Genomic DNA, 15,978 nt, shown 5'->3' on the forward strand with positions numbered 1-15,978 from the left:
TCTTCAGGACTGCAGGTATAATACAGAAAACACATATATGATATCTATACATGCATAAACATATATAAACAACAAATTGCAATGCTATATCTACAAATCATATTATACATATCGTAGACAGCAATTCATATCTAGATACATAGCTAACATAAAACAACTTGTCATCTAACACTATTGTACAATTGCCTTTGATGACATTTTGTTTAAACAACCTACACCTATTTCCAGAAAAAAAGAGAATAGCAGGACTATCATTTTACAATATGAAGTGAATTTGTCTACCATACCATATGTTATCCATTCAATTCCTGAAATCATGGACATTCACATACAACATTGTTTACAAAATTCTCAAACGTGGGTCCCAATATAATTAAGTGGTGATTTTGCCTAGTGAATGTAAAATTAATTTATATCACATACCAAATTGATTCTGAAAAGTGTATTTCCTAAGTCTTTCTGCAAGAACCACCAATTGTGTAGTCTAGTCTCAACAACATCTCCACATTTCTGTTTCTCCCTTATTTTCCCAGGATAAATATTCCAAAGATGCCAATCTTACAACAGCATCATCCTGGGCAGAGATTATTCGCCAGACCACCCAATATATAAGGGAATTAGTAAATGACATATTGACATTTACCAGGCAAGAAAGTACAAACATAAACATTCTATAACCTTATATTAAACAACAAAATAATATCACAAAGTCTCCCTAAGTCAATAAACTGAAAGAGCATTCCCTAGCCATTTGATGTGATATTAACATTTATTTATTTTTCTTGCACACAGCTCATGCACCAAAAGACAGGTTGTATTCATATAGCATCCATTTTACAAAACAACAATGTCCAATGCTCACTCAATACAGAGACACAGTCATAGACCTGATATAATGCCAGGGTTTCTCTTCATTTCTGTTCAGCTCAGTATGTGAAGTCCATATTGTTAATGGGACTGCTACATGTTCCATGCTAGAAAAAGAAGGAGAATGGCGCAGTCAATGATCATAAGGACTGCAGGCAAACAGTCAAACTGACTTGAAAGCAAGGAGTGAGAAAACACAGTAATCACTCTAAGCACAGCTTTAAATCCAGTCATCAGACCATAGCTGATGGTTTTGAAGAGTGCACATTACCAGTTGTGCTTGATGAGTTGAAAATTATGTGCACAAAGTCTATGAAATGCATAGGGTACTATGTCTACAAAAGTCTTTGAATCTCTGAAGCAGAGTGGGTTGCCTGTAAGTGAAATGTTTCTACGGTTGAGGTGAGAGGGACCTCTTTTTGTATCAAAATGATAAGACGTTTACATAGTTTATCAAAACACAAAGTACCTGTGCCTATTTCAAGCCAGGGAACATGCTCAAGTACATTGTGGGGTAGGGGATACAAGGTTATTCCGCAACATTTTATCATTTTTGACACACTTAGCAAATAAGGTTGGACTTGTGTCATTCCACAACAGCTTTGATTAGTTAAAAATAATTATGAACCAATATTCAAGACTGTATAGTGAGTCGGGCTGGATGGAACAGGCACAACTGAAATTGTAAAATTCAGGCCTGGCTTGATATGGTTACAAATTTCATGTAAAGTGATAGAATCACACAGGAGTGAAAGACCTAGAGGCTTTCTGCAACCAGATGTGCTTATGAATGCATGAGTTGTCTTGAGTTAGGCAGGAGAGTTAGAATGGTAACTCCCACATATGATGCAGCACAGAACTATGCATTTTTTCACACCAACCCAGGACATATACTTCAGGCATTAATGACAATGAAAGCCTGCAAAGGAAAGGAAAATGACTCCATTCAGGAGCCATGTAAGAAGTGGATTTTCAGTTACAGAAAATGGGGTATGTCCCATTTTCCAGGCTGAAGAATGTGTGATGACCCCTTTAGCTGTGAAAGTTGCTCAGTACTCAGCCAGCCTATGTTGGACTAAGTCTCCTTTTAGAATACCAAGAGCTGAGGATACTATACTGTTTAAAGCAACAGTTCTTGACCTGTGGTCTGTACTCCCTGGGGATCCACAACACCTACTCTGGGGGTCTGTGACTGTTATAGAAAATGTAAATATTAGTAACAGATTAAGGAAGAGTAGATAAATAAAAAAACACCTTGTAAAACTGAAAACCTAAAAACATTGTGTAAATGTGAAGGAATTTGAATTTGTGGGCCAAAAATTAAGTTGTTATCCTCCGATTTTGCCATGGGAACAATGTAACAGCATCAAACAGAATGTAGTCTGTATGATAGGTAGCCCTAACCGAATTTAGAAAAGCTCCAACCTTCCCAATAAAATGTAGATGTTTTTTAATTGTTTGTGAAAGAAACAAAATATTTTATCATTTGTGTATTTGTTTGATGAATGATTGTTTCTGTTTGTTTTGTATTGTTTTGTGGTTCAAATCTACCAGATTGCAGTTATGATTCAGTAGGGGGGTCCTCGGATTCCAGTAATGATTAAGTGGGGGTCAAAAGAAGTCACAAGGTTTAGAACCACTGGTTTCAAGAATACTCTATTTTGGAGAGTGTATACATACTGTTGTCTATGACTCTAAATGACATTTGCAATTTTTTTTTGTTAGTTTGCCTAACTCATTCAACAACTTCTTTTTCTGAATATCTTTGCCATTCATTTTAGGTGAAATAGGGCTCTGCATCGATTCAACATTTAGTAACGGCTGGGCATGGTCTAAGAAGGAAATCAGAAAAATCCATATTTTCACTAATTCTGGACAAATACCTCTTTACAGCTGTTAGACTGGAAGGTGCTAGCCAATGTTGGCACTGCTTTACCACATGACATGTGGTTATGGTTCAAGGTGTCTGGGCAATTAAATTGGTGATGAGAAGTGTTGGAAAGAAATCAGTAGAATTATATGTTTAATCTCGGAACATAATATTTAGTTTAACATCAGTCATGTTTTCTTTCATTTGCAAATTTGAGTATTGCTTTAAATTTACTTTTGGGATTAAAGTTTTTTAAAAATCTTTTGTGGTTCCAAATCCTAGACAAATCGTCTGTTCAACACTTTTGGAATATCATTTATCTGGGTATTATTGATAGTCTTAACAGGACTACTTTACATTGTACTTACAAAACATGTTTCTCATAAACATTTTCTTTCCAAAACTTATAGCCTTATACATGGCATGGTTCTTAGTAAACACACAAGAACAAATAAACTTATTTTTTCATTGTTATGAGTTTTTTGAGTAATAAAAAGCTGTTAGATCTGACCTATCAGTACTCTTAAAGTAAGGGCATTTCTTCAGAAAATTTGGTAGCTATTAAAAGACAGTCCTAGCAGTTTCGCTGCTGTGTAAAGTTGTATATCACCCATGGATGGCTATCTCTATCTCTGTAGTAGTGCACATAATCATGACTATAACACATTTGCTTGACAAATGTCAGCACTTTTATAAGGATCCTAATTATGGAGAGTTTTATATGCTAGCAAATCAGAAATCTCATTTAACACAGGAGTAATCCCCCAATCATCTGAAAAGGAACCAGACAAGATCCCCAGTCATCTACTGAAATTGGCAATGGCAAAGACTTTGTGGGCCCCATTATCTAATATGGAACTTTTCTTAAATCATGCCATTAGGCACAGGGTAGGCTGTAATGTTTGAAGCATAGGGGTCTCTTTGAATTGAACACTGTGGGAAGAAGAATGCAGTTGTAGTTTTGAACCGCATGAAGTGGCACAGTTTTATCAGAAACATAATGTCCATTCAATTTCAGCCAAACAATATTTAACATGATGTGCCACATAGTATGGAGAAACAGTCCTGCACAATCCAGAAGAAGGACAATGGTGGTATTCCATACCTGTCACAAAACCAATGATAAGCAAGTAGAAATCAATGTTTCTGAGTGACTGTGTAGTATATATATATATATATAATAATTTATTTATTTATTGTACAGATAATAAAATCCAATACAAAAAAAGAAACAAAAAAGCAATCGAAAGTGAATACCCTCAAGGACTAAATTCACGCTAAAAACACACAATAAGTTAAACACACATGACATATTAAAAAAAAGACATTCCTGCCTAAAAGCGTAAGACAATCCTGAAATATAAAAATAAAACAAGCCACCCAACCCGGAGCCCCGCATAATACACAAAGACAAAATACAGAGGCACAGCCCTAAAGTGCATGGTGCATTAAATAGTAATTGCACTAACCATCGACATATGCTATTAGAACTCCTCGATCAAACCAATAACGGGTAATAGGGCAAGAGCATTAAAGAGATTCCAAGAGGAGTTAGGCAGGGCTGTGTCTTAGCACCTACCCTCTTTCTTTTATACATAAACAACTGTATCGAATATCTAACCAATTGCAATAATGATTTACCCAAGTTGGCAGGCAAGAAAATCCACGGTCTGCTTTATGAGGATGATACCATCCTATTAGCCAAAACTCCCACGGGATTGCAAATTCTGGTTGGCCAATTCTGCTTGTTCTGTAGAGACTTTGGTTTGGAAGTTAATGTCAAGAAAACCAAGTTTATGATATGTAGTTCATGGAAAACAAAAGCAAAAGCGACCATTTCAATGAACTCCATTCCTTTGGAAAGGGTCACTAAGTACGACTACTTGGGGATCAGATTAACGGACTCGGGCAGCTGGGTTGCAGCTATTAGAAAAGGGGCTCATATCATATGCCAAAGAGGGGGGGCCCTAGGACGCAAAGCGAGAACTGTAGCTAGTCCACCTTTGAATCCTATCCTTGAAATACACAAAGTTAAAATTCGAGGTGCTGCACTGTACGGGGCAGAGTTATGGGGTTCCCAAAGGCAGTTGGACGTACTCCAAATTAAAGAGAATCATTTTTTCAGGTATATAACTAGGTTGGGAAAGGGTACACCGATGAGCCCTCTCAGACTAGATCTCAGAACAAACAGCATCAAAGATGTAGCGGGTCTGAGACATCTCTTATATTGGATCCGCTTATGGAAAATGGAAGAACTGGAACCCTTTCGAGAGGCAATTAAAGATCTTATGAAGACCCAGTGTATCTGGAAAAAGGCCAGGTGACCGAGGGAGATGAAATTGGCCTGGGACGAACTAGCTTTCCCCCACTTTTGGGAGAGACCCGAGTCGATCCCCACCACTGCTACCTCACTAGTTAAACAAAGATACTGGGAGAAGGCCAATGAGGAGATCCTCCATAGTATCGGGGTGGGCCGATTAACATCTGAGTTCCTGCTTGCAAAACTAGAACCATGGCCTGAGCAATTTTTTGATCTCCCAATACCTGCATATGCCCGTGTTTTATTCCTCCAGTTTAGATATGGAACCTTACCAGTTAATAGTTTTACTACTCGATGGTCGAAGAATAGTTCTGAGGCCAACAAGTGCTCAAAATGCAATACATATGAGGAATCAATTGAACATGTTCTGTTTTTTTGTCAACCTATATAAAAGTCCTAGCAAAAAATGGATTATCCCATTGTGCAAAGCTTTGCTATTATATGATCGAGCTAATGCCCATAGAATTTATAAATATTATTCGTCTACACTGGTTGTAAGTGCGGTCACCAAATTTTTGACAGCAGCTTGGTCCATTCGTCACAGGGCCACCTTAGTGTCAGATTTTTTATGTTGAGCCACATAGTAGGAATAGTGGGGAACTATAGATGGTTATGACTTTTGAATGGCTCTTCCCCTTTTTCCTGTTTTTATTCAATGTTTTTAGAGATGATATTCTCTTACCAAATTTATTATAATTTACAGTGATAATATTATGATAACAAAAGTATCTGATTTTATTATTCTATGTATAGCCTTTATGATCAATGGTTGAGATAAAGTATTTATTTATCAATCTATTTACTGTATAACAGTACACTGCACTTTAGACTGTTAGTATCAGAACAGTTCTTATGATTCACGGTCGAGATATAGTATTTATTTACAAATTTACTTACTGTATGACAGCACATTGCACTTTAGACTGTTAGTACTAGAACTATTTTAATACTAGTGGTCCTGGCCATAAAATGTGCCTTTCCTTAGGATAATGGTATATTGAATCCTAGACTAGCAGTCCGGGAATTATTCTTACATTGAAGTCCTGACTCTATTATGTATTTATAACTGTATTAATGGTTAAAAGCACATTCCATTTTAAATAGTTGTGAATGAAAATGCAATAGCCTACAGCAGGAGCTTGCCAAAATGTGCTGATGATCGGTTTTTAAGAAGGCAAGAAGGCCTCCTGTTATTTTCTCCAGATTATAAAGAAGCCAATGGTTGTTCTTGCTTTTAGTATTTATTATGAGTTTTATCATTTATTTTTACATTTTCTTTTTTCTTTTTTTTTATGTACTGATGTATGGTTGACTGCAGTCTAATGGTCTAAATTTTGACCAAATAAAGAGAATTGAATTGAGATTTCAGTTATACCTGTTCATTGCTCCCAGTGCCGTTGAGTTTAGATTGTGTAATTTTAATAAATTTAGTCAATAACACATTTAGCATTGGGTTTCCTGGGTCCAAATACTGGATGATAGTCTGTCAACAGGAGCGGATTCCCAATTCATTCCATTTGCTCCGAAGCAGAAATCTACGCTCCTTCAATAAAGCTGGGCACAGGCAAACCACATGGTCATGGTTTCGTCCGCATTACAACAACCTCTACATGTCACACCGACCCCAGGGGGTAGCTGCCATCAGGGGAGATGTTTAAAAAAAACAATTGTCCATCCTTAAGGCCATAAAGGCCTTGTTCAACCAAAACCCATAAGGGCAAGAGAAAAAAACTAGAAGACGTACCTGGCTTAAAAGATTCAAATACTGCCCAGGTGTGCTTCCGGTGAACGAGTAGGGAGCAGTCTGAATGATAAGAATACAGTTGAATAAGCCTTTTAACCTCTAGTTTAAACAGAGAGTAGGGGGAATCACTTGCCCAAAGATCACCAGCCTCTAATTGTCGTGTGCATTCAACCAAGAAATTAGAATAAGTGCACTTCGATTTTGACTCACTAATTTATTGCCATAAGACTGACTCCAAGTGACCATCCGTGGTCTGACGCAATTTATAACAAAGCTTCAGAAAAGCACCAGCACCTACTGCCACCAAATCCGGAAGCCCAAATTCCAACTGGACCTGCGCAAGTGAAGCCAGGCGTGGGACATGAAAGACTCTCTTGTAGATTCTCTTGTAGATTTTGATGACCAGCCTATTTAATAGGCAAGAGCCTTTGCCCAACAACATTTCTTGGCCATAGGCCAGCGAAGGGATAATCTTTGCTCTCATAACTTCCATTAGGGGAAGAAGGGTCCGCCCCTTTAAAACTTTAGATAATTTAGAGAAGGCCACCTGCAATGCCACAGCTTTAAGTTCAATTTCCTTCTTATGTTTGACAAAACTGCCCCTGGAATTGAAATATACCCCTAAATATTTATAAAACAAGTTTACAGCTTTTATAATACCAACTAAAGCCTGAGTGTTTTTTCCTCCCAAAGGAGACTACTTTTGTTTCAAGCAAAATAATTTCCAGTTGATTCATGGAAGTGTAAGATGCAAGTTGGTTAAGCAGGCGTTGGAGGCCAATCTTAATGCAACTAAATAGTGCAAGATCATCAGCATAAAGCAGGTGACTAAGCTTAAAGCCACCAATCTTGGGGGTGATGAGAATGAACGGCATCAAGAGATGTTGACATATCTGCAATAAACAGATTAAAAAGAAGGGGAGCAAGTACACAACCTTGTTACACACCACGGGTGGTGGAAATTTTCCTAGAGAGGGAGCACCCATCACTAAGCTTAATAAGGACCCAGGTGTTTGTATGAAGTTCTATGATAGCACCCAAGAGTACTGGAGAGATGCCCCAGTTTTGTAATTTAGCCCACAGGGCACTCCGAGGGAATCCGATCAAATGCTGCCTTAAAATCCACAAAACAACAATTCAGCATCAGACCTGACACAATCGCCTTGTCGATCAGAATAGAAAGAGCTAATACATTGGTTGAAGTGCCTGAGCCAGCAGAAAACCCTGTTTGGACAATGGGAATTAAAGCCTTCGATTCAGCCCAAGCACAGACATCTTGCAACAAGACTAGCATAGAATTTAGCCTCATTGTCCAACGATCATCCTAAAATTGGCAGGGTCTGACCTTGAACCACTTTTATATAGAGGATGAAGGAGGGCACCACTCCAGAACTCAGGTATTGTTGAAGTCAAGAGGCAGTGCTTGAACAAATACGCAAGATGGTTAGCCCAAAAGAGAAGATCCTGTTTGAATAGTGCCTGTGGAAGGCCGTTGGGACCAGGGGCTCCAAATTGCTTAGTGTTGGAAAATGGGTTATTGGTAAGGGCAGGTAAGTACCTACACTTAGGAATAGGCCACTAACCTCCACTTAGGTCCAGTTAGGTCTCAGTAAATTAAACCCAGCTCAACCCTTGGCAGCTTGGCAACGAGCGACAAGGCTTAACTTAGGAGACAGAGTGTAAAACATTCAAATATCAAAAAACAGTAATTAAATAAAACACAGGAGGAAACAGTTTAAAAATCCCAAATCAATTTATGAAAATAGATGATATGTTTATCTTCAAAATGACACCAAAACGAATAAAATCGGATAAGGGGAACCGGAGATATTAATTTTTAAAGAATTATTACTTTCTAACGCATAGAAACAAAAAGCGCCAATCTGTTCATATGGTTGCACCTCGACTGGGGCAAAGTTAAAGTTTAAGGCCGACGCGATGGAGCCCGGCTCGGCTACAGGACACGGGAGGCCTTGGTCAAAACTTTACCTTAGGACTTAGTCATTTTTCTGAAGATTTTCTTCAGCAGGACAAACCTGACAGTCCAATCCGACCTTCTGGAACTCTTCCTTGGATACGCGTTGCGGGAACCCTCGGTGGAGATTTTTACCTTTGGACTTAGTTGTTTTTTCGAGGTGAAAATCCTTCGACTGGGGCAAACCTGGATCTTGATCTGATGTCCTTGGAGCCCTCCTCGGATACGCTGACTGGGAGGTCCCGGTCAACTTCCTACGTTCGGACTTAGGTGGCCATTACAACCCTGGCGGACGGTGTTAAAGCAGCGGTAAGACCGCCAACACGCCAGCAGTAAAAAAAAATTGAATTACGACCGTGGCGGAAACCGCCAACAAAGACAGCCACTTTAACACTCCGACCGCCACGGCGGTACAGACAAACAGCTTGGGGGTCACCGCCAACAGACAGGTGGAAGACAAAGTACCGCCTACAGTATCCCAACCTACCAATCCGCCACCTTTTCCAGGGCGGATTCAGCGCTGACAAAAACACAGCGGAAACAGGACTTTGAAGGGAAAACGCTTACCTCTACACACCCCACGAGGAATCTGGACGCCATGGAACCAGAGCTGCACATCCTGCCAGCCCTCATTTTCTTGCTCCTCTACCAGGAGCATGAACGCCGGCGGCGAAGACCACGGTGAGTACTGCACCTACGACACAGGGGAGGGGGAGGGAAAAAACAGGGACACACACACGCAACACCCCCACCCCCACCCTCACCCACTACAACACACACACTAATATATATTTATTTATACATTATAGTTACAACCGCCAAACCCCCCGGAAGAATGCAAAGACAAAAGGAAATGAGTGTAACCATTGTAATATATTAAAATCAAGTACGCAAAAATATATGTATACACCATAAACAAAATATATACCAAACTTAGTAGTCCATGTAGTGCTCCAATAAAGTCCGTGGAACACTGGGCCCACACGGTATGGGCGAGGCCAACACAAGATCCCCAACCATGACGGAGAGAAAACTGCAGGGGCATCAGGGAGCAAGAAAACAGGCACCTCCGGGGCAGGGAAAGGGGGGGCACCTCAGCCGGTTGAGTGCACGACACCAAATCCACAAGGGGGCCACATACCCACTGTACAATCCTGGGGACTGCAAAGCCACAGTCTCTCAAGTCTCTACAGTGGGTGGGTTGCCCACTGTTCCATTCTGGGAAGTGCAAAGCCACAGTCTCTCATGTCTCTACAGTGCGTGGGTTGCCCACTGTTCCATCCTGGGGAGTGCAAAGCCGCAGTCTCTCAAGTGGATGCCTTTCTCCACTGGTTCTGGAGGGGGCCTTGTGCCCAGAGTGCTTCATCCTGATAAGGACAGAGGTAGTGGATGCCTTTCTCCACTGGTTCTGGAGTGGGCATGGTGCCCAGAGTGCTTCATCCTGCTAAGGACAGAGGTAGTGGATGCCTTTCTCCACTGGTTCTGGAGGGGTCCTTGTGCCCAGAGTGCTTCATCCTGCTAAGGACAGAGGTAGTGGATGCCTCTCTCCACTGGTTCTGAAGGGGGCATGGTGCCCAGAGTGCTTCATCCTGCTAAGGACAGAGGTAGTGGATGTATCTCCCCACTGGTTCTGGAGGGGGCCTTGTGCCCAGAGTGCTTCATACTGCTAAGGACAGAGGTAGTGGATGTATCTCTCCACTGGTTCTGGAGGAGGCTCTGTGCCTAGAGTGCTTCATCCTGCTTGTGACGGACTCAGCAGCGTCAGTGCCCTTGGCGCTCATGGGCCAGCGGTGCTTGTGACGGCGGTGCCCTGTTCAGCGGTGCTTGTAGCGGCGGTGCCCTGTTCAGCGGTGCTTGGAGCGGCGGTGCCCTGTTCAGCGGTGCTTGGAGCGGCGGTGCCCTGTTCAGCAGTGCTTGAAGCGGCTGTGCCCTGTTCAGTGGAGCTTGTAGCGGCGGTGCCCTGTTCAGTGGTGCTTGGAGCGGCAGTGCCCTGTTCAGCGGTGCTTGAAGCGGCAGGCTCCTTTGCAGTTACTCAGCTGCTGGCGGTCCTCTCTGTCCCAGCGGGGCTTGTGTTGGCGGTCCTCTCTGTCCCAGCAGGGATGATGGCTGTGGCCTCCTGGGCAGCGGGGATGATGGCGGTGTCCTCCTGGGCAGCGGGGATGATGGCGGTGGCCTCCTATGCAGTGGGTATGATGGCGGTGGCCTCCTGTGAAGCGGGGATGATGGCGGTGGCCTCCTGGGCAGCGGGGATGATGGCTGTGGAACCAGAGACAAACCAGGCAGTAGAGCAGGGAGGGGGCAGGCAGGAAATACAGCAGGGAAGTTGCAATACTGCTGCGCAGCTCCATAAACACAGTTGCTCTCGCAAAAAAATGGGCCAGAGGGCTGGGGGTCCGGGTGGACCGCAGTCACGTAAACGCCCCTGTTGGTCCTCGGTCCTCATACAGAGGTTGTGCAGGGTCATGCGGTGGCCCTTACCGGCCAGCATCAGTTCACTTTCACTTTCACCTGCAGCAGGGGACACCGGCTTCGGTGGCTCCGACAGCACGCAGCTCCGGCGTCTCCGTGCAGCAAGCTCCAAGCTCCACCTCCTGGCACCTCCTGGTGAGCGCATAACGTGATGTGCGTCTCTGCGTCTCTGCCGTTCTCGTGACGGGACTTAAGTGACACTTTCAGATGGCAGCTCACAAGCACAGGAGACACAGAGATCTAGAAGGCTTCCTGCTATAAACAAAGTAGAGAAAATGATCCAAGGAGGAATGACACCAAATGAAAAGATGTTAGAACCATCTTAGATTGCGAGTTACAGGCAAGAACCGTATAGTATAACAGTAAATCATCTGTTCAAAATTTAGTAACTTTCATGAAGTGCTATTTCTTTTAAAGGAATTACTTCAATTGCTGTTGGCTGAATCTGGGGTTTATAGTACACTTCAATGTTATTTAGTTATATTTGCAATTGTAGACATGACAGCATCAGATTCCTCCATGAAATCTCTTACTTGAGGCTTGGTAATCTCTGCATTGGGACCCAAGCTCTCACTGTCACTGTACTTTTCTTGAGGTAGCTCCTTTAGAGTACTGAGAGGTAGCAAGGTTCTACTTTGAAGTCACTCTGTGGTGTCCAGGGAGTTTGTTGTACATAATTGACCATACATTGCTTCTTAGCGTGATTGATGCCACCTTTTACCCCAAGAACTGGAATGGGTGGTCTAAAAAAGGGCCCAAATACTTACTTATGATGAATTATTTCTTGGACGAGATCACTCACTTGGGCGATACACCCACCATCAGCATGCAAAGCTTTTTCTTTGCTGATGCTGGACCCACAATGCTTCCACCTAGATAACCTGTCTCTGACCTCTCTATAAAATATTGAAATGTTGGTCAAACAATTTCTCTTCCACCATCTTTGCAGGATTACCTACGCCAGGTACATATATAGATACTCTAAAAAGCATCTTATGTGCAGTGTGACCACCTAATTCTCTTCTAGGTAACTTATTTGATATGCTCTGGACACCATGCAGATGATGGAACCTACTCAGTCCTGAACTTAACACCCTAGCGGGTGGGCTTGTTTAAGCATACCATTATATTGCTCATTAATTCTGTTGCTCCATGCACCAAGTAAGTGCAAATAGTGGAAACATACTCCAAGAGCAGACACAGCACCGCTGAAAGCTTTTGCAGCAAACCTAGGACCATTGCTGGAATGAAAGGTATGAATTGCTCCTATGGCTACTAGGCAATGCAAATCCTTTAACACCACTCAGGAATCAGCATTTCTTTGTAGCCAAACCCATAAAAAATTGGAGCATGAATCTACTACAACCAATATACATTTATATTGATTAACAGATTTGATTGGCCCGAAATGGTGAGATAAATTACACCAAAAAGGAGATTGGAGACTGCACTGATTTATTCCATTGACAAATACTACACTGACGTACATACTCTGGTTTGCTTATGCAACCCTGGCCACCAGCATCATTGCTGGAACGCAGACATGGTAGCACTCATGCCAGTGTGGGCAGATACTATGGCGGTCATTCTGACCGCGCCGCTCGCCATGCGGTCACCGCCGAATGACCGCACCGCGGTCAAAATACCGCTGCGGCCATTCTGGCTTTCCCGCTGGGCCGGCGGGTGACCGCCAAAAGGCCGCCCGCCGCTCCAGCGGGAAAGTCCCTGCAACGAGGAAGCCGGCTCCGAATGGAGCCGGCGGAGTTGCAGGGGTGCGATGGGTGCAGTGGCACCCGTCGCGATTTTCAGTGTCTGCAAAGCAGACACTGAAAATCTTTGTGGGGCCCTGTTAGGGGGCCCCTGCACTGCCCATGCCAGTGAAAACCGCCAGAAACAGGCTGGCGGGAAGGGGGTCGGAATCCCCATGGCGGCGCTGCAAGCAGCGCCGCCATGGAGGATTCCCTGGGCCAGGGGTAAACCGGCGGGAAACCGCCGGTTCCCCTTTTCTGACTGCGGCTTTACCGCCGCGGTCAGAATAGCCCAGGAAGCACCGCCAGCCTGTTGGCGGTGCTTCCGTGGTCCCCGGCCCTGGCGGTCATGGACCGCCAGGGTCGGAATGACCCCCTATATCCTTATGAGTGGCTTTAATTATGTCTAATCTAAGCTGCTTCTTAAATATTATTCTATCTCCCACTCCAGGCAGAGAGACCAACAGAGTGTTATCTAGATTGAGGGTGTAGGAGTGCTTACTAGAAAGGCCACATGAAGGCGTTTTATTCTTAATTGTTGCTCGTATTGCAGCCAAAATCTATGTGTTAATCTGGGTATTGCTGCTAATTTAACAGCCTAAACCCATGCCTCTGCAGTGGAATCAGCTGCACAGTTAGCTTTAGTACAAATTCCTTTACTTCTTTTGGTCAAGGTGCATCACACATGGACCACTGGATGCTTGTCTTGTAATAAAGCTACCTCTCTCCAGAGCTGTGTATTCCTTACTGGTTTCCCGTTTGAATCTATGAACCTTTCCATGCGCCAATGTGTTTCAACATTGTCTCCTTGCACACAGATGGAGAAATCCCAAACTATTAGTCTGAGAACTCAGGGGTTAGAATTCTGTAGAGCAAGTAAAAAGGCATGATTTTTTATCCATTGTGTAGGCCAATCAACTAGGATCTCAGTATATGTGTGCTGCAGCTGGAATACACCATGTTTAATAATTCTTTGCTCTGCAGCACAATCTGCAGAGTATTTATGCTTAGTGCCTACTAAGGGTTGTGCAGAGCTGTCTGTATAAAACAAGCACTGATGTGACTCAATTGGTATTATTTTAGGAGATTGTATTGTGCCCTGTGTCTACTGGAGAAATGTGTGTATGTGGGGAGGTGAATCATATTCAAATTGTATATCTACTGCATTTAATGAATGAGCCCATTGCACCCAATGTAGGTGTAGAGCACGGGCATCAGGTATGCTTGCTTTTGTCCCTGCATTTAGTGCAGGAATGGGAGAAACTATGACTATAGTTGCCCGGTGCTCTTTCAAAATGGCCAGCTGCACTGCAGTAAGAATTTTCTCTGTACAAGCAAAGCGTGATCCTGCTTTAGAACACAAGTGTAACTTGTAAGCAATAGGAACTGTTTGCCCTTTACTGAGAATTATGTAAGCATAACCTGAAGTGTTGGGAACATTTAATATAAGTAGGTTGCTAGCCCGTGTCTCTAAGGATTTTTCTCAAGTATGTCTGCTTGAAGTGCATGCAAGACAGCTATATGTTTTTCGATCCAGTGTTTTGAAGAAAACAAGGGCAATAATAAACTGTACAAGGGTTTCCCTCACTCTGCGTGATGCAGCAAATAAATCCTTTTGAGGTTAAGAAATCTCTACATCACCTATAACTTTACTAACATATTTGGAGGCTGCAAGGTGGTGCACTTCTGAAGTAAGTCTGGCACTAAACCTTTGCCCTTACTAGAGAAATCATTTTTGAGTAAAACCATTTTCAAGTAAGTGATTTTAACTTCCTAAAATTATTGTTGTAACCCTGTGTAGTCAATATTTTCACAATCCAGTCCACACTAGTCAGGTGTGTTTGAATCACCATCTTTGATGTAAATGTTATCAATATAAGATAGCACATTGGGATCTGGTTGTAAGAGATGCATAATGTGTATTGCAAATAAAACAGGGCTATTCTTATACCCCATAGGCAATCTTTTAAAAGCATACTTTTGTCTTTTAAAGGTTAAAGCTGTTAGATACTCACTTTCAGGTGCTATGTTGTGACTGAAAAAACATTGGAAATGTCCAGGGATGTTTTACATTTTTTCAGAACCAGGTACCTCATTAAACACTTGCTGTGAACATTTTGAACTGTATAAGTTTGTGTATGTAACCTTAATTCCTTGCAGTCAAAGCCTATTCTGTAGGATTGATTGGGTTTTAAGACAGGAAAAAGAGGAGTATGTATTGTTGATTTACAAGTTGTTATAAAGCCCTGATATTGCAACTTATTTAAGATTGCTATTATGTTTGCTTTGTTTCTGGCTTCAGATGATATTGTGCTTGGATTTGGGGTTCACTTCTAGGGGAATGACATGTGGAACAGAATCTTTATCCCACCCCACTTGAGTTCTGTACAAGGCTGTTGCTTGTTTTAGAGACCGGTGTCAGGCATATCTGTCCCAATATTTTCAGGAAGTGAGGACGAAAAGGCACATTTGATCTCCAAGTCCCTGCTAGGAAGTTCCTCAATAAAGACTGGAGGCCAGTCATCCTCTGCAAGGATACTGTTACAGGTATCAGATAAATGTAGCCAGTACACTGCTTTAATTGTGCATCATATGCCTTCCCCAGTGTGTACTGTAAGATTGTGAACCCTTTCTGGAGGATTTAACTGTCTATCTGGAGTCTTGACTTGTACATATTCTTCAGTCAGTGCTCTGGAGAGTCTGGTGCACTATTGTCACTTATGTTGCGCTGTCTAGAAGAGCTATCACTAACATTTCGATATGTGTTTGGCAGAAAACCACCAGACCAATTTTAGAGTTCCTAGTAGATTAAGGGAAACTTCATGTCATGAAATGCTCTATACTGTTCAGGTGTATGTAAGACAATACCCTGCATTGGAATCTGCAGGCTTAAACTCTATCCATGAATAAAAAGCCTCACAGGCATACACAACATGTTTGCTTACCACAAATGTGACAGCACTCCCATGGTCAAGGATACCCCTA

The sequence above is a fragment of the Pleurodeles waltl genome, chromosome 1_1 (genome assembly GCF_031143425.1).
Source record: "Pleurodeles waltl isolate 20211129_DDA chromosome 1_1, aPleWal1.hap1.20221129, whole genome shotgun sequence".
Lineage (NCBI taxonomy): Eukaryota > Metazoa > Chordata > Amphibia > Caudata > Salamandridae > Pleurodeles > Pleurodeles waltl.